This window comes from Sturnira hondurensis, unplaced genomic scaffold, assembly GCF_014824575.4.
Source record: "Sturnira hondurensis isolate 20B ecotype Veracruz unplaced genomic scaffold, ASM1482457v3 Scaffold0007865, whole genome shotgun sequence".
Taxonomy (NCBI): Eukaryota; Metazoa; Chordata; class Mammalia; order Chiroptera; family Phyllostomidae; genus Sturnira; species Sturnira hondurensis.
Window position 1 is genome coordinate 10,255,757 of NW_028080496.1, and position 17,580 is coordinate 10,273,336.

Sequence of the window (17,580 nt, forward strand, 5' to 3'; positions counted from 1 at the left end):
GCATATTTTTTAGCAATTCATTTTATCTTTCTTGGTTCATTAGTTTTATTTTACTGGTGTCTCTCTCTCTCTCTCTCTCTCTCTCTCTCTCGTAGTTGCTCTGGGGTTTTCTGGCATGCATTTCAACTCACCATCATTTACTTTCATCACTGTATGAATAATGTGAGGTCCTTCCTCACATTACCAATTTTCCAATTTTCTCCTCTGAGTTCTTTGTTCTGTTTTTGTCATTTATTTTATTCTACACGGTAATCACATTATTGCCACCTCTGCTTTACACAGCCAAGTACCTTTTTCAAAAATTAAAAGAAAATAAATGGTAAACTCACATATTTATCATTTCTGTTGCCCTTCCTTTGTGTAGAACTGGGTTTTCTGTCTCCTATTTCTTCTTTCATAGATGTATTTTTAGAGCACTTTCAGGGTTACAGAAACAGTAGATGTATTTTTAGAGCGCTTTTAGGTTTACAGAAAGTATAGAGTTTCAGTGTACTTCCCCCACACCCCCCCTTTCCCCCCTCACTCCACGTCCCCTATTATTAACATCTTGCGTGGGTGCGGTGCATTTGTTACAACTGATGAACCGATGTTTGTATGTTATGATTAACTAAGGCCGTAGCTGACATCAGGGTTCGCTCTGCTGTACAGTTCTGCTGTCCTTTGTCTGTCTGAGGAGCTTCTTCCAGTGTTCCTTGTCATGCAGGCCTGCTGGTGACAGGTTCTCAACTTTTGTCTGAACATGTCTCTATTTCCCCACCTGTGAAGGGTATTTTTATTTTATGTGGGTTTTAGTTTACAGCTTTTTTTTCTTTCTAGCACTTTAAAAGTGTTGTTCCTTTGTTTTAAACTTGTGTGCATTATTTTTGACAAGGAGTTTGTGGCAGTTCTTACCTTTGTTCCTCTATAGGTGTGTCTTCCCCCCGCTTGGCTGCTTTTCCATTGTCTCTGTATTACTGGGTTTCTGAAGTTTTATTATGATATGCCTCAGTGCGGTCTCTCTGTGCTCGAGTTGTTTTGTCCATTGAGTTTCTTGAATACATGGGTTCAGTTTTCCTCACATTGGGAACTGCTTTGGCTCTTATTTCTTCAGACATTTCTTGTCTTCCCACTCTTCTGGGATTCCAGTTTTACACCATTTTCAGATTGCCCTTGATATTCTCACAGGTCCTCAATGCTCTTCTTTGTTTCTTTTTTGCATCTTCAATTTAGGAATCTTTTTTTCTGTTTTATCTGTTGCTAAGTCTGTCCAGTTATTTTTCAAGATACTACCTTTTACATCTTTAGAAATTCATTTGATTCTTTTAAAAAATAATTCTTTGTTTATTCCTGTTTTTCTTTAAATACTTTAATATCTTTATAATATTTTAAACTTTATATGTCTTTAAAGATATCATCTCTCTGTTTCTGGGTTCGTGTCTTTTTTTCAGGTTTTTCTCCTGGTGAGGGTTACGCATTTCTCCATTTTCTTACCTTTAGTAAGTTCTGATTGAGTCTTGGACATTCCTCACACCGTTGTCTAAATTTTGTTGATTTCCTCAGGAGAGATTTAAATTTTGTTTTGGCAGGCTGTTACATTTCTCGTGGATCATTTTGAGCCTTTTAAGGCGTGTTTTTAAACTTTACTCTGGTGGGTCTAGTGTAGCCTTTACTCCAGAAGTAGTAAAGTGACGAATCTGCCTTAGTTGCTCCTGATTGCCCCAGGGTGTCGGGGAGATTGTTCTCCCCTCTGGTCAGAACTTGGGCATCCCTCAGGCTTCATGTAGTCCCTGGGAGTTGCCAGCTTGCTGCTTCCTGATCATTGTTCTTTGCGTGGCCTTGTGGAGTTTCACTTTATTCATGCATGGCATCACACTCAGTGAGAAACTTCATTGTCAAGTATGATAGCAGTTAGCTGCATGTTGCTGCTGAGAGCTTGAATTTTGGCTAGTTCACATCTAAATATGCTGTAAGTATAAAACACGCTGAGTTTCAGTTGTATCCTGAAATGATAGTGTTTTGAGCATATTGAGTTAAATGAATTATGTTAAAATTAGTTTTGCCTGCTTCATTTTACTTTCAAATGTGGTTACTAGGAAATGTAAAATTATTATTATATGTTACATTTACCTTACATTTGGGCAGAACTTCTCAAGAAGCCTCTGCAGATTTCAGACACACTTTCCCTTCCTGTGCTCCGTGCCTCTGCTGCTTCGTCCCGCAGTGTCCCCCTGCCTCAGCCTCCCTCGGTGTCCTTCTCTGTCTCTGCCCATCGAGTCCCCCACGTTCTGCTTGGCTTCCCCTTCTCGCCCTGCCTCCTTACTCTGCACTGACACATTTACCTGTAGGGAATAGTTGCCTTTTTTGCAGGCATCACAGTGCCGAGCTGCTTCTTGCCCAGTGTTTTAAAATTATAATTTTATGTATCTGACACGTTTTAATTCAGTTCAGTGGGAGGAGAGCATGTCTGGTACTAGTGACTCCATCATGGCTGCTAGCAAAATCTCTTTAAGGCATGAGTTCAGTGCGCCTACATGAGAGCTGACCCTCGTTTGAATTAAAAACACCATTGCTACTAACCCAAGCTTCGATTACAAACTGAATTCATATTTGAGCAAATAGGCAATTTTTATTGTGTTTATAGACTTTTTAAAATGCTTTCTCCTGTTTCATTTTTGTCCTAATCCAGATTGACTTTAAAGTTGTTTATTTTCAGATAGAAACCTCCTTTCTTGGGCCCTGCATTATGCTCAAGGCAGAGGTATTCGATGAAGTTTTGATAATTTCTGACATCCAAAAGTAATTTCCTTTATAAATATAATGGGTTGGAGTTTTTTTGTTTGGATCATGATTTGAGGACATGCTTAGGTTTTTAGGCCCTTAGAGTTTGAAACTAGACTGTTACTATTATGTCAGCAGTACTTTGGTCTCACTTTGCCTTCTAGCTTATTGGCACTCACTGATTAGGCATTTAACAGGAATTAGGGAGCAAGCTATTTCTTTTTGGTCATTCATGTCTTCAGTTACCATCAACAGTTGTACTAGGTGTTGTCTGTTTGCTTGGTAAAGCGTAGTTGAAACATTTGAGGAGAGGAGTTTGAACCTTGGTCATTCCATTTAACCCTCGTTAAAATGGACAGTTGGAAATTGACAGGAACCTGTGCCACTTATAATACCTTCAAAAGGTTGCATTTGTTTCAAAGTGCCTTCTTTAAAAGTTTATTTTTTTTACCATGAGATTTTTGTGTACTTTGTTTGTGGTAACTGTCACTTACAAATTTAAAATGTATCTTACAGGTTATTGAGAAGTCATCTGTGCTGACTTCTCACAGCAGACGCTCGCCTGTTACATGTCAGGGTGTCTGTCACGCAGGTGTGGGTGTGCAGTGTATGTCCGTGTGTATCAGAGGCTGCTTAGGTGTGTCAGCCCTCTGAGACCGAGGTTTGCTCTGCTCTGTTCGGAAGCCATTGCTACAGGGTGCACTCATTTTTTCACTAATCGAATTCATTAAAAAACAGCATTACTTCAACTGTGGTTAGGCGTAGCTGTTAAAGCATGCCTGAATTCTAATCCTGGCTTTACCACTTCACTAGCTGAGCTGTGTGACCTTGGCAAGATGCTCCTTAGTGTTTTTCAGTTTCCTCCTGAGGATAATAGTGAGGTATTGTTGGCTTTACATCAGTTAACACATGGAAAGCAATTAGGAAACCGATTAGCAGGTGATAAACACTTAGATGTTATGCTGCTGTTCTTACTGTGATTACATTAGGTCTTCCCTGATGCCTTTTCTCATGTTTAGTCTCCTCCCTATGACAGTACATCACCCCCCCTTGCTTTATTTATTTATTTTTTTCTCATGAAGAAATTTCCACTAATCTGCAGTATCCTCATTCAGTGGGGAAGAAACTTGAACAGAGTTATTGCCTCCACAGTTGAGGCAATGGCTTGTAGTCCAGGTTAATTAGAAGTAGAGGGAGCTAGGTAGTTGGTTGGGGCCAGTTTGGAAGGCGCAGCTGTTGGAGGTACAGGTGGTCTAGCCCTTGCCTGGATGGAAACAGGAGAATTTGGAGGTTCAGTATATGAAATTTGCTTATAACTGGCTGTAGCACTAACATTTTCGTTTTAGTTTTTGGAGGTCAGAGTGTGTTTCATTGAAGGTCTTTTTATACTTACTAAAAGACTACAAAAACTTGGCTTTTAGAATATTGCCTTTTAGAAACTCTGAGCCCTGTACAAAACACAAGTTATCAATAACAGTTCATGGACTGAGTTTAGGGGTGAATTTGATGTAAGAATAGGCACTGCGATGTGTAACCATCAAATTTGTGTTTAATCATTTATTTGCCTGGGGTCGAATCGCTGACCTTTAACTCCTGCAGTGACACCGGTGACACAAAGCTGTTGCCAAAGTCCATGATAAAGTAATTAGTTTTGTGTAGATGGGGGACCCCTGGAGAATAGTGTTACTTTGAATTACGGGGTTTTAGAAGCTGGTAAGTAATAAAGCTGTATTGGAGGAGTTTTTCCTTTCTATGTTTCTTAGAATTAGGTCAAAGACTGAAACTGGCTTTTTAAAGCAGGCTCCTTTTACTCTTGCTAAAAAGGCTTATTTGAATGTGCGTCTGTGTACTTTAAAATTTAAGCTTTTAATACTTAATTTGTTGATATAAAAGGAATATGGAAGTAGGAAAGATGAAGGTATTTATTTCAACGAGAAGTAACATGACAGTATCATAGTAATTAGTGCTGTTGAATCAGATTCAAAGGACTGGTGTTTCTGTGGAGAAACGGTGATTCTCGTTCGGTGAAGCGGACTCACCTGAGGGACTGGCAGAGTCACCCAGTCACGCAGTTGATCCCACGCATGGTGGGTCCTGGCTGGTCGGGGAGCAGACGGGTGGTTGTCATCATCTCTCCCCCTGTCTGCCTGAATGTCTTGCTGTTATTTCCAAGCAAAAAAGTAGCAGGACTAGCTCATTCTTCATGCACTGATCCATTGGTTAGTATTCACCAGTGTTCCTTTATTATTGTGAGTTAGTGACATTGATCAATTTTATAGTCAGTTTTGGCATTTTATGGTCATTGTTTTTATTTTATGTTCCCTTTAAAAATAGATAAAGCTGCAGTTAAATACTTTGTGTATGAATACAAACATATATTATGGCAATAGAGATCACTGGCCCTGTCGACAATTTTCTTTCCAAATGAGAACATAGTACAATAAACAATTTCAACTATATTATCAAAACATAAATTCAGTGGTCTGTGTGTACCAGGTAAATATAAAGCATTATATACCAGGTAAATATAAAGTGTTCTGTACCAAGTAAATATAAAGCAATATCATGCGATACAGAGGATAGGAAAGTGGAACCTAGGAAACCAGTTTGCGACTCTTGGAGTGCATAGAATATTACTGAACATCCGAGTAATGCTCCCTAAAAAATGGATTAGTGACATTAGGAATGCTCGATTGGCTAACATTATGTTTTTATTAACCAAATAAAACAACTGACTTTTTTTTTTAATTTTTAGAGAGAGGGGAGGGAAAGGGAGGGAGAAAGAGGGAGAGAAACATCAATGTGTGGTACCCTCTCATGCGCCCCCTAGTGGGGACCGGCCTATAACCCAGGCATGTGCCCTGACTGGGAATTGAACCGGTGACCCTTCAGTTCGCAGGCCTGCACTCAATCCACTGAGCCACACCAGCCAAGGCAAAAACAACTGACTTCAAAACATATTTTATATTATTCAGCAAGTATTTGTGGAGCTATCTGCCAGGTACCATGTTATTATTGGAATTTATAATAATGAAATATATATTTAATTATATGTCAGTTAAGAACAATTATTAACCCATCTTATATCTTTCTCTTTATTAGGGAATTGCATTTTGTGAAGAAGAAACACGGGAGAGTTTTCTGCAAGAATCATATCTAAGTGCACTTTTTATTGAAACATCATTTCTAGTAAGACATTTTTCATTTTTCCATGATATGCAGTAAACAAATACAATGGAAATGCTTTGTTAAAACACTTAACTTTGGGAGTTAAATGTAATCCATTCAGACTGTCTTGTAAGTTTGAATGACAGTCATTTTGGAGTTTATTTTGGGGATTAATGTAGATGGAATTAAGGACAATTTATAGAATCCAGTTGGAGCGCGTGATATTATACAGATAATGTCTCCTGTGTTTTGTCTGCCGCTGCTCAGATAACAGCAGGTCTTTCCACTCAGACACGTCCATGTCGATTACCCTTGTTTTTTAAAAAAGAAAAAGATCTAAAGTAGGGGGTTCATATGTAACAATAATTAGAAGGGAGGGAGGGAGGGTTTGAGGATATTGCATAAGCTAAGGATTTGTCTTTCAAATGATAGACAAAGTGGACAAATCTGGCCATGTTTCTTGAAAGGTGGGAAGGTTCAGTGAAAAAATTATGCTAATTTAAGTAATCCTTTGAAATGTGGACTCCTTTTGTTGCCTTATGTCATAGGCCTATGATTGCAAAGCCCTATAAACTATTTTGATTCAAAAACCTAATTGGTCTAGGTTAATGGTTCCAATATGCCAGTAAGATACGTAGTTCTTCTCAGAAGTGTTCATGAGTGAAACCTCATCTGAAGTCTACCTTTTTTTCCCCCTCCCTCCTACCTTTTTTTTTTAGTGGAAACAAATTATGCTGTCACCAGACTATTTAAAAGTAATGTAAAAAATAGTTTTCATAAGTTATCAAAAGTAATCATTAACATTTTAAATATTAGATATCATTGATTAAGCCTGATTTTGTCAGTAAAAACTTGGGGAAAGTAGTCGATATTTTTTTGTTCTTATTATTTTAAGAATAGTTTTGCTATTTAACATAAGGTCTAATTTTTAACTTGAATAATTAAATGTTAGAAAGTACTTTTGTGAACTTAATAAAATGAGTTCCTTGTTAAAATACTGTATTCCAATATCAGTTTCTTGTGGCTATCTATTTTTACTGTTAAAGTTTGAAAAATAGCCCATTTTATACCCTTCACTTTGAGGAACTAGGAGAAAAGGCATTGTTTTTTCAGTTGAAGCCAAGTATTTTTCAGTCCAAAACTTACATATGTACAGGCAGGATGGGAATAATGAAGTTTACTTTATATTTTAAAATACAAACTTTGGTTAGTCTGTGTAAATCTTTGAATGTTTATTTTCCTTTTTAAAAAAAAATCCAACTTACACTTGTCATAAGTTCCTTTTGTTCACTAACAAAAGTTCACTAACTGCTCAAAACTGAGTGATTTGCGTCCAAGCACTGTAGGTATTTAGCCATGCTCATGCCCCCGGCTCAGAACTCCGCACCTCCTCTGAACCCTGGAAGTGGCTGTGTGTGTAACTTCAGCTGGTACGTTGTGGGTCACGGTTAAGCATTAGGGACTTCTCGGCGACGTGTCCTTCGCTACACCTGAGGCTGTAGACGGTGTCTTTGTCTTCATGGCAGGGTCACATTAGTGGGAAGGGTTCTTCAGGATTTATCCCTTCGGGTTTTCTGTTCATTCCAGTAACTGCTGACTGAGGTGTATGGAAATCTTCATCTTGAGTTATGGATATGTCTGTATCCTTTCACTTCTTGGTTCATGTATTTTGAAGGTTTATTATTGGGTGCATGCATACTTAGTTTTTCTAATGTCTTCTTGATGGATGGGATCCACTGTCTTGAAATGTCCCTCTTTGTCTCTAGTCATATGCTGGGAAATACCAAGTTTTTGAAGCAGTGTGCATAGTTTCTGACAGAAGGTCTGATGTTACTCTTACTCGGTATCCCCATATTGTTTGCACCCTTAAGACTTTTGCAGTGATTGTTTTAGTCATTTGATTAGGATGTGTCTTAGTATGGTTTTCTTTGAGGAAATACTGCTTAGATTTTAATTTTTTTACAACAAAACTTGGAAATACAAGCCAGTATTTCTCAACTACTTCCCCTCCCTTCCATTTTTCCTTCCTTTCTTCTTTTTTCCTTCCTGAGACATTCTAGTTATACTTTTGGTATTATCTCTCTTGGCTCTTATACACTTTGATTCTTCAGAAGTTCTTTTCTTCTCTGCTTTATTTGGAGGGTTGGTGTTGTCATGTCTTTGAGTTTACTGGTCTTTCCTTCTGCAGCGTATACTCTGTTCTCAATCCCATCCGGTGTCTTGTTTTGTTTTCCCGATTATTATTTTTTGTATCTGAAAGTGTTACTTCTTCCAGTTCTCTCCTTATCATGTTATTTTCCTTTACCTTTTCCAGCATATAGGGCTTATTTATAATCATTATTTTAGTGCCCTCATCTATTAATAACTCCATAAACTTTTTTTTCTCCTGGGTTTCTGTATATTGATTGACTTTTCTTATTATGGGTCACATTTTCCTCCTCTTCATTTTTTTAGTTTGTTTGTATGTTGAACATTGTGATTTCATACTGTATTTTTTTGTATAGTGGTGAATTGCCTCGTTGTACAGATGTAAATAAATTGCTATCAGCTGAATTCTTTCGAGCCTTCTTTTTAAGCTTTGTCGACGTTGGTCCAGAGCAGCCTTTATTGTAGAGTTAATTTAGTCATCCATTGAGGTAATGCCTTTCTGAGGGTTAGAATCCATGCCCTTTTGAGGATTATTCTCCATTCTAAGTGCAGTTGACTCATGAACAACATGGGTTTGAATTGCACGAGCCACTTTGACATGGGTTTTTTTCATTTGACACTGTTCAGTTGACCTTGCTTTTCAGCTGACAGCAGTTCACCCGACGGGTGCAGGTCAGACCTGTTGTTCCTGGATGGACTTGGCGACTGGGAACCAGTATAAGTGGAGGGCCAACGGTAGTTATGTGTGTATTTTTTTTAAAATATATTTTATTGATTATACCATTACAGTTGTTCTATTCCCCTCTTCAGTCCCCTCCACCTGCACCCTCCCTCCCCCACCATTCTCCCCCCCCTTAGTTTATAACCACGTGTCTCAAGTTCTTTGGATTCTATATTTCCCCCACTATTCTCGCCCTCCCCCCTATCTCTTTTCTACCTACCATCTATGCTATTTTCTGTGCCTTCTCCCCCCTTCTCCTCCTCCCACCCCCCTGTTTCTAACCCTCCATGTGTTCTTCATTTCTATGGTTCCACTCCCGATCTAGCTGTCCTCTTAGTTTGCTTTTGTTTTAGGTGTGGTTGTTAATAACTGTGTGTTTGCTGTCCTTTCACTGTTAATATTTTTCATCTTCTTTTTCTTATATAAGTCCCTTTAGCATTTCATATAATAAGGGCTTGGTGCTGATGAACTCCTTGAACTTGACCTTATCTGAGAAGCACTTTATCTGTCCTTCCATTCTAAATGAAAGTTTTGCTGGGTAAAGCAATCTTGGCTGTAGGTGTTTGGATTTCATGACTTGGAATACTTCTTTCCAGCCCCTTCTTGCCTGTAAGGTCTCTTTTGAGAAATCCGCTGACGGTCTGATGGGTACTCCTTTGTAGGTGACTGTCCCCTCATCCCTTGCTGCTTCTAGGATTCTCTCCTTCATTTTAGTCTCGGCTAATGTAATTATGATGTGCCTTGGTGTGTTCCTTCTCGGGTCCGACTTCTTTGGGACTCTCTGAGCTTCCTGGATTTCCCGGAAGTCTACTTCCTTTGCCAGACTGGGGAAGTTCTCCTTTATTATTTGTTCAAATACGTTTTCCACTCGTGGCTGTTTCTTTCCCCCTTCTGGTACCCCTATAATCCGGATGTTGGAACGTTTAAAGATGTCCTGGAGGTTCCTAAGCCTCTCCTCATTTTTTTGAATTCTCATTTCTTCATTCCTTTCTGGTGAGATGTTTTGTTCTTCCTTCTGGTCCATTCCATTGATTTGTGTCCCCGTTTCCTTTCCATCACTATTGATTTCCTGGACATCTCCCTTCGTTTCAATTAGTTTAGCCTTCATATGTTCCTCTAGTTTGTGACTAGAATCTACCAGTTCTGCGAGCATCCTGATAAATAGTGTCTTGAACTGTGCTTCTGAGAGGCTGGCAATTTGTCAGTCGCTTAGAGTTGTTGGCTGGCTCTGGGACTTTGAGTTCTTCTTGCGCCATCTTTTGGGCTGTTCGTGCCTATTCCGTAGCAGGATCGGAGCCCCAAAGTGGTCACTAGAGCGGGGCAACTAAGTCGCTGGGTTGTGACGCTGTATGTGGGGGCGGGGTCAAAGAGGGACTGTGGCGTCCTGACCGCCGCCTGCTGCCACGGCCCTCACCGATCCGGCAGTTGCTGCCGTCACCGGGCCCATGCGTTTCGTCCCACTGCACGCGAGTGTGCCACCGCCGCCAGCTCTCGCCCCCTGGGGCCTGCGTGGTCTGTCTCACTGTGTGTGAATATGCGCCCGCAGTCTGCCCCGAACCCCAACTGGTTCCCGTCTGCCTGCGCGCCTGGGTCGGGGGCCCTGTCCTGCCTGACCCTGCTCGCTGCTGGCTCCGCCCCTCTTATCGTCCCCGTTGAACAGTTAGATGTAGTCGGACTTCCGTATAATTCAGTTTTCTGTCCTTTGGTTGTGTCTTTGTTTCTCCAAACCTTTGTTGTATTCAAACTTGGTTGTGGGGAAAGGCACAGTGTTTCCACCTATGCCTCCATCTTGGCGGAATTCCAATTTTTGAGGGAGGTTTGTGCTCATGCTCCCAGATCTTTAAGGTTCAGCTGTAACCCTAATTGGTATTATTATAATTTTGTTAGTTTGTCTGTTTTTGTGTTGTGTTGTATAAGGGAAATTTTATGGTCCAATAACAGCTTAGAGTTCTGCACATACACTGTCACATCATCTACAGATGGTGACAGCTTTACTTCTTCATTTCCAGGTTGGATGACTTTTATTTCTTCTGGTCTGATTGCTGTGGTTAGGACTTTGAGTGCTGTGTTGCGTAGGGGTGATGAAAATGGACATTCCTGTCTTGTGTGTGATCTTTAGTTTTTCCCTGTTGATTATGATGTTAGCTGTGAGTTTATCATATGTGGTCTTGATTACCTGTGGTATGTTTCCTCTATCATAAGAGTTTTTATCATAAATGGGTGCCAGATTTTGTCAGATATTTTCTTTTGCATCTGTGGTGATATGACCATACGATTTTTATTCATTTTAGCTTAGGTAGTGTTGGAAAAGACAGAGTGGAAGGACTCTCTACACTCAGTACTTAGCCATCTACAGTAATTACTTCCGTCAGCTAGTGCCGCAGAGACGGAGAGAAGATACACGGAGCCTGGGGGAAGGTCAATATGTCCATGGACACTTGCTTTATGACAAACAGGCACTTTAATAAAATTATTGGGGCAAAAATATGCCATAAATCATATGGGAACAATTGGCGATCCATAAAGAAAAAAATGACTCATGCTCCATACCGTATGCAAAAGTCAATTTACTATTGATTGAACATCTCAACATGAAAGGCAAAAATTATAAAATTTTAGAAGCTAATCCAAAGAGAACATTTTTATAATCTTTTGACAGGCAAAGAGTTATTAAAAAGAAATAAAAACCACTAATAGAAGTAAAACAAGTGATGAACTTGATTCCCTTAAAATTAAGAAATTTTTTTCTTGCAAAGTTGCTTTTAGGAGAGTAGAGAGGCAAACCAAAGCAGAAGAACGCACTTGCGATACATAAAATGGACAAAAGGCTTATGTCAGAACATTCAAAGCAGTTCTACAAATCAGTGTGACAAACAATCCAATTGAGAAACCTGCAAGACACATGAAAAGGTACTTCATAAAATAGTCCAAATATTTAAAAGATATGTGAAGGTGCTTAACTTCATTAGTAATATGGGAAATATAAGTTAAAACTGCAAAGAGACTCTGTCCTAAGCAACTAGAGTGGCTAAAAGTAAAAAAAGTTCAAGTTTTGGGTAGAATAAACTATGGAAATTCTGTGTATACTGCTGATGGGAATGTATGTTATTACAGCTACTTGAAGAAGCTTTTTCGATGTTCACATATCCTGTGACCCAGTAATTTCTTACCATGGGCACACCCTCAAGAGTAATGCATGGTCACGTGTACTCAGAGATGTGTTAATAATTGGTAGCAGCAGTGTTTGTGATAGCTTCAAATATAGTCCATTGTTCATTAACAACTGCCTAAACTTGTAGTCAATGTAATAAAAATAGATGAACTACAGCTGCGGACTCAGGTGAATATCAGATACATTTCTCAAAAAAAGCCAGAAATGAAAGAATTCATAACTTGTGATTCAACTTATATAAAGATAAAAAACACAAATTAAACAGGTAAAATGTTTTTATTTTATATTTGTATACATTATATATTAACAGTTTCTAATTTCATTGCTTGCCTATTCTTTATACTTTTTTCTATGCTCCTTTTCATATTCATTTAGAAATCTGATTCTGAGTCTAATAGTATACCCCAAATCGAGTTTATCTTTATAAATAAGGATAAGGTTAGGCCTAGAGAAGCTTTTACATACAAGTTCGATTTGGGTGATATAAGGTAAAAGTTTTTAGTGAACAGTGTTGGAATCATAATGTAGAGAACCAAGATGGTTTCTAGGAATGATAATGTATCTTTCATACATGATGTAATTACGGGCAAAGCTCCCCTGCCCCCTGCCCAAAATTATGACAGACAGAGAAGTATTTGGGATAGGTGTAAGTATCTGCATTTTACAGGGAGGAGGTGTTGATATTGGAAGTGTGTTAGTGCTGCTGAAGGCCTGGAGTGTCATTTTCATTTCCACGCCTTGCCTTGCTATGTCCTTTATTTCCCTTGCGTGTCCCATGTGAAGACTGGACATTGCTGTTATGTGGGCTTAATTAATCTGGTAATGAAAGGTCATGTGTGGATGGGCAGTAGTCTTAATAAGGGCAGTTTACAAAGTCTCTTTTCTAATCATGGTTTTAATAATACTGTGCCTATCTCTAAGGAGCCCAAGGTGCCCTGTGGTTATATCCTGTGGGGCGCAGAAAATAACTTCCCTCCCAGCTTCTCTGAGTTCTTTTAGCTGGGCTAATAATCAAATTAACAGGAGACAAATTAACAGGAGAAAATGCCCCAAATTTATTGCAGATGTACATGTGAGGGTGCCATAAAATAATTAGACCCAAGGTGCCTTGGGCAGTTGAGGTGTAAAACCATTTTGGAGAAAGGAAAAAGGGGCAGGGGTCTGGGGCTTCATGGGGGCAGTAGGTGATGCACGGGCAAGGGCACCTTGCTGGTGGACGCATTCTTGCTGGGCAACCCAGCAACAGTGGGACACAGAGGGAACGTTTAAGAGCAGACTCTGATTGGGTCCTGCCTGTTTGTCACACTTAATTCAAATAGGCTACGCTAAATATGCCACGGTTATACGCTAATATTGCCTTCCTGAATCAGGTTCTTTTTGAATTCCTTTAGGCGAGTAAGGGGGAGGGTCAGAGGTTCTTTGAGTCTTTTGTTTCTCAATAACCAGCATAAAACCAATATCCTGAGAGGCATATTTGGCATGGCGAAACTTTGGTCCCTTCAGTTCTCCTCGGAGTTCGAGCTGGGAACTGACTTCACTGGTAGACGCAAGTGAGGTAGCGAAAAAGTGTGTCACTGCAGAATCGAGTGACATGTCATTGGGGTACCCAGAAAGAACATCTAATTGTATAGACTGGTCATTCTGGGTAAAAACTTTGAACTTATAATGTCTTTTTTAGTCAGTCGTTTGGATTATTTAACATGATTAACTAACACTTTATATCATTTTAAAATACAGGTATGTTTTGCTTTAAGGAAGCACCATTTAAAAAAAAACTTCATTCTACCTGTACAGTTAAATGAAGGGAGTGATAACTGGCATTAAAACATTGCTTCTAGTTTCTATAACATTTAGTTAACTTCTGTAGCAAATTTAAGATGCTATGTTACTGACCAATAATTGTGACCAACACATAATTTTTAACACTGTATCGCACATTGTATAAAACAAGGTGTATGTGTATTTCTCTACTAGGAATAGGCTCTTAATGTTTCACCCTATGCTTTTCCTCTGATCTTTTAGCCTTCAGTTTTAAAATGACCTTAATCTCAAAACACAGGCTCACAAAGCATACACAATGCACCACCTGTTATTAATCAGAGGAAACCAGATAAAGATAGAGAGATACCGTATTCAAACCACTTTAGTTTTTCGACTTTACCGAAAACAGTCACATAATGAGCACATGGTAAGAATTGGTATTTTGGCATTCCAAAATACCAGGCAGATCCACCAGTATTCAGTATTTCAGTCTTCCTAGCTTTGGTGCAAGTCCTTTGGAGATGTGAGGAAGCTGGGAAAAGGCCCCTGTCCGAGTTTTGGGTGGATGCTGCCCTCTGCATCCCTCTAGGGTTCGGGGACTCGAGCGAGCAGAGAACAAACTGGCTTTCAGTCCCCATTTGCCTTCTCTTGGCTCCACACCCACCGGCAGGGTTCAGCCTCCACTCTTTTCATAGTGAGTGACTTTAGTCACAATGAGTTCTTGCCCATCTTCCGACAGGTTTATGGAATTCGCATGCTTGTGCAGGTCAGAATGTCTGTTACGATACCCACAGAATGCTTTAAGTGGTTTCTTTTAGCTGCTAAGGATTATTTTCTCAGTGCTGTCTTGAATCAGATGCTAGTGTTTTGAATTTTACCTAAAATTTCTAATAAGGTAATATAAGTCAGGACTTTGTAAAATTAAGTGTAACATTTATTGTTCCTTTATGAACATTATATACATACAGCAAAACTGCATTTATATTCAAAGTGATTTTGTTGTTGTTGAGCCATTTCTCTAAACAGTGGCTGACAGCCATCATGTGTCCATCATTGTATTTTAAAAATAGGTAATTGGAGCCCTGGCTGGGGTAGCTCAGTGGATTGAGTGTGGGCCTTTGAACCAGAGGATCGCGGTTCGATTCCCAGTCAGGGCACATGCCTGGGTTGCAGGCCAGTTCCTGGCAGGGGACATACCAGAGGCAACCATACATTGATCTCTCTCTCTCCCCCCTTCCTTTCTCCTCTAAAAATAAATAAATAAATAAGTTTTAAAAAAGGTAATTGGATACAGCATGTACAAATCACGTACTGTTCTGGCTGAAATGAAATCTTTAGTTATTTTCCATAAAACAGTACTTTAATGATAGCCTTACATTAATTCAGAATTTGAATTTCTGCCTGGATTTAATTGTTGGAAACACTAATGGAAACAACTGTTTTTAGAGGGAACAAAGAACAATTTTTTCATGTCGAAAGTCATTGAACAATAATTCTGTGAGGGCAAAGAACCTCTGATTGCATTACAAATTACAGTAAGATAGTTTCCTCAACTTTGGCAAACAGAATGAGTGTGAGTGGTTTTTTGTTTGTGTATTTTATGAGGGAATACATTGCATGTTTTTTGTATATGTGTCTGCCCGTGTGTGTGTGTGAGTGATGTTGCACTGTCCTGAAATTGGGATTAAAGTTGTTCGACATCGTTTGATTCTGATTTTTCAAGGATATCTTTCAGCAAAGTGGATAGCCTCCAGGGTTTCTTGCTTGTTTGGATAATGTTTTCCCCCTTCTAGAAGATAATAATTAGATGACCCAGGGTGTTCATCCTCAAATGCAATGAGCTTTTCTAATTAATTTTTTTTCTAGAATTGAAAGTTTCTGAAATCAAGAATCGTGTAGCTCTGGCCAAGTGACTCATGGTTGGAGCGTCATCCCATAGACCAAAAGGTCACAGATTCCGTCCCCAGTCGGGGTACAAACCTAGGTTGTGGCTTTGACCCCTGGTGGGGGCGCATGTGGGTCTTCCTCTTTTGCCCTTCTCTCTCTAAAGTAAATTAAAACATGTCCTTTGGTGAGGACTGAAAAAAATCATATAGAATGCTACTAGGAAATCTGTAATGAAATCGAGAAAACAGTTTCATTTACTATAGCAACAAAAGAATAAAATTATTAGGAGTAAATTGAACAGAAGCGTGACACCTGCACACTGAAACTACAAAACATCATTGAAAGAAAGGAAAGAAGAGCCAAGTCAGTGCACAGGTGCGCTGTGTTTACGGACTGCAGTACTTAGTGCGATTGCACTGCTCCTCAGATTGAATGCAGTCTGCATCAAAATCTTAGCTGGCTTTTTTTTTCTTCTTTTGCAGAAATTGATAAGCTGATCCTAAAATTTACATGAAAGTTCAAAAGGTCCAAAATAGATAAAACATAACCTTTAAAAATGATAAAGCCGAGGACTCCCACTTCCTGATCTTAGAAACTACTACGAAGCCGCAGCAGTGAGGATGGCGTGGCAATGGCATAGACAGGGGTGGACGGGAAGAGCAATGGCATGGAACTGAGGGTCCGGAAGTAATCCCTTACATTTAAGGCCAGTTGGTTTTGGTCGCCAAGACCATTCACTGGGGGGAAATGGCCCTTTGAACAGGTGATGCTGGGATACCTAGATGTCGACATGTAAAGGAAGGAAATTTGTTTTTTACTTTACACTATACACAGAGATTGGCTCAAAATAGATTCAGGACTTCAGTGTGAGAGCTAAAACGTATTAGCTTTAAGCTTCATGGCCTCGCATCAGGTCATGGTTCCTTAGATACGACACCGAAAGCACAACCAACCAAAGGAGAAGTAGGTGTAATGGCCTCTATCAAAATTAAAAATGTCTGCACTTTTAGGGATTCTATCTCAAGGCAGTGAATAAACAGCCCGCTGAGTAGGGGAATATATTTGCAAATCATATCTGATAAGGGCCTAGTATCCAGAATATATAAAGAACTCTTTTATAGCCTAACAGTGAAAAGATGAATGACAAGGATTGGAATAAACCTTTCTCCAAAGATACACACATGGCTGATAGGCACGTGATAAAATGCTTTATGTCATTAGTCATCAGGGAAATGCAAATCGAGACCATGTGAGATACCACATCACACCAGTAGGATGGTTGTAATAAAAGAGAAAATATCAAGCCCTGGTGAGGATGTAGAGAGATCAGAACCCTTATGCTGTATGACGCTGGTGGGAATGTAAACGTTTCTGGTGCCTCAGACAACAGTCTGACAGTTCCTCGAAAAGGCGGCAGAGCCGCCTCGTGACCCAGCAGTTCTGCCCCGTCTGCTGCGCACCCAGGAGAATTGAAGGCACACCCACACAAGAACTTGTGTCCCATTAAACATAGCAGCATTATTCATGATGGTTAATACATCAGAGCCCTGACTGGGCCAACCCATACAGACAGAAGGTAGATTAGTAATTGCCAGGGCTTGGGAGGGGGTGGAACGGGAAATGTTTGCTAACGGGCACTGAGTTTTTTAGGGGGATGCTGAAAATATTCTATAATTAGATACTGGGAATGGTTGCACAACTTTGTGAATATAGTAAAAAACAAAACAAAACAAAACCAAGTAACTTGTACACTTTAAAACAAGAGTTTATGGCATAAATGAATTATACCCAATTTTTTAAAATCATAGAGAAATGAAAACAGATTGAGCTCTGATCTAATTTATTATCAAGCCACGGTATTTTGACAGTGAGGGTCCTTGCCTAATAATGGCACCCTCAGAGTGGACAGAAAGCAGGTGGTTCCCGGTAAACCAGAATGCCTGTTCTCCTTCCTCCCTTGAGTGTT

General features: G+C 39.6%; 1 protein-coding gene across 8 annotated transcripts in view; it reads left to right on the forward strand.

Moving 5' to 3' along the window:
• The window catches only part of MEF2A (myocyte enhancer factor 2A), a 104,543-nt gene that overhangs the window by 20,959 nt on the left and 66,004 nt on the right, over positions 1 to 17,580 (forward strand). For 5 of the 8 annotated variants that reach the window (XM_037053725.1, XM_037053734.1, XM_037053731.1 and 2 more), the window contains exon 2: positions 5,860 to 5,946. The exons of 1 other annotated variant lie outside the window; for it this stretch is intronic. The gene's annotated coding sequence lies outside the window, so the exon portion shown is untranslated. Of the gene's footprint in view, positions 1 to 4,161; positions 4,471 to 5,859; positions 5,947 to 15,593; positions 15,675 to 17,580 lie in introns of those variants that run through there. 2 more of the 8 variants (XM_037053727.1, XM_037053726.1) reach the window with 2 other exon arrangements.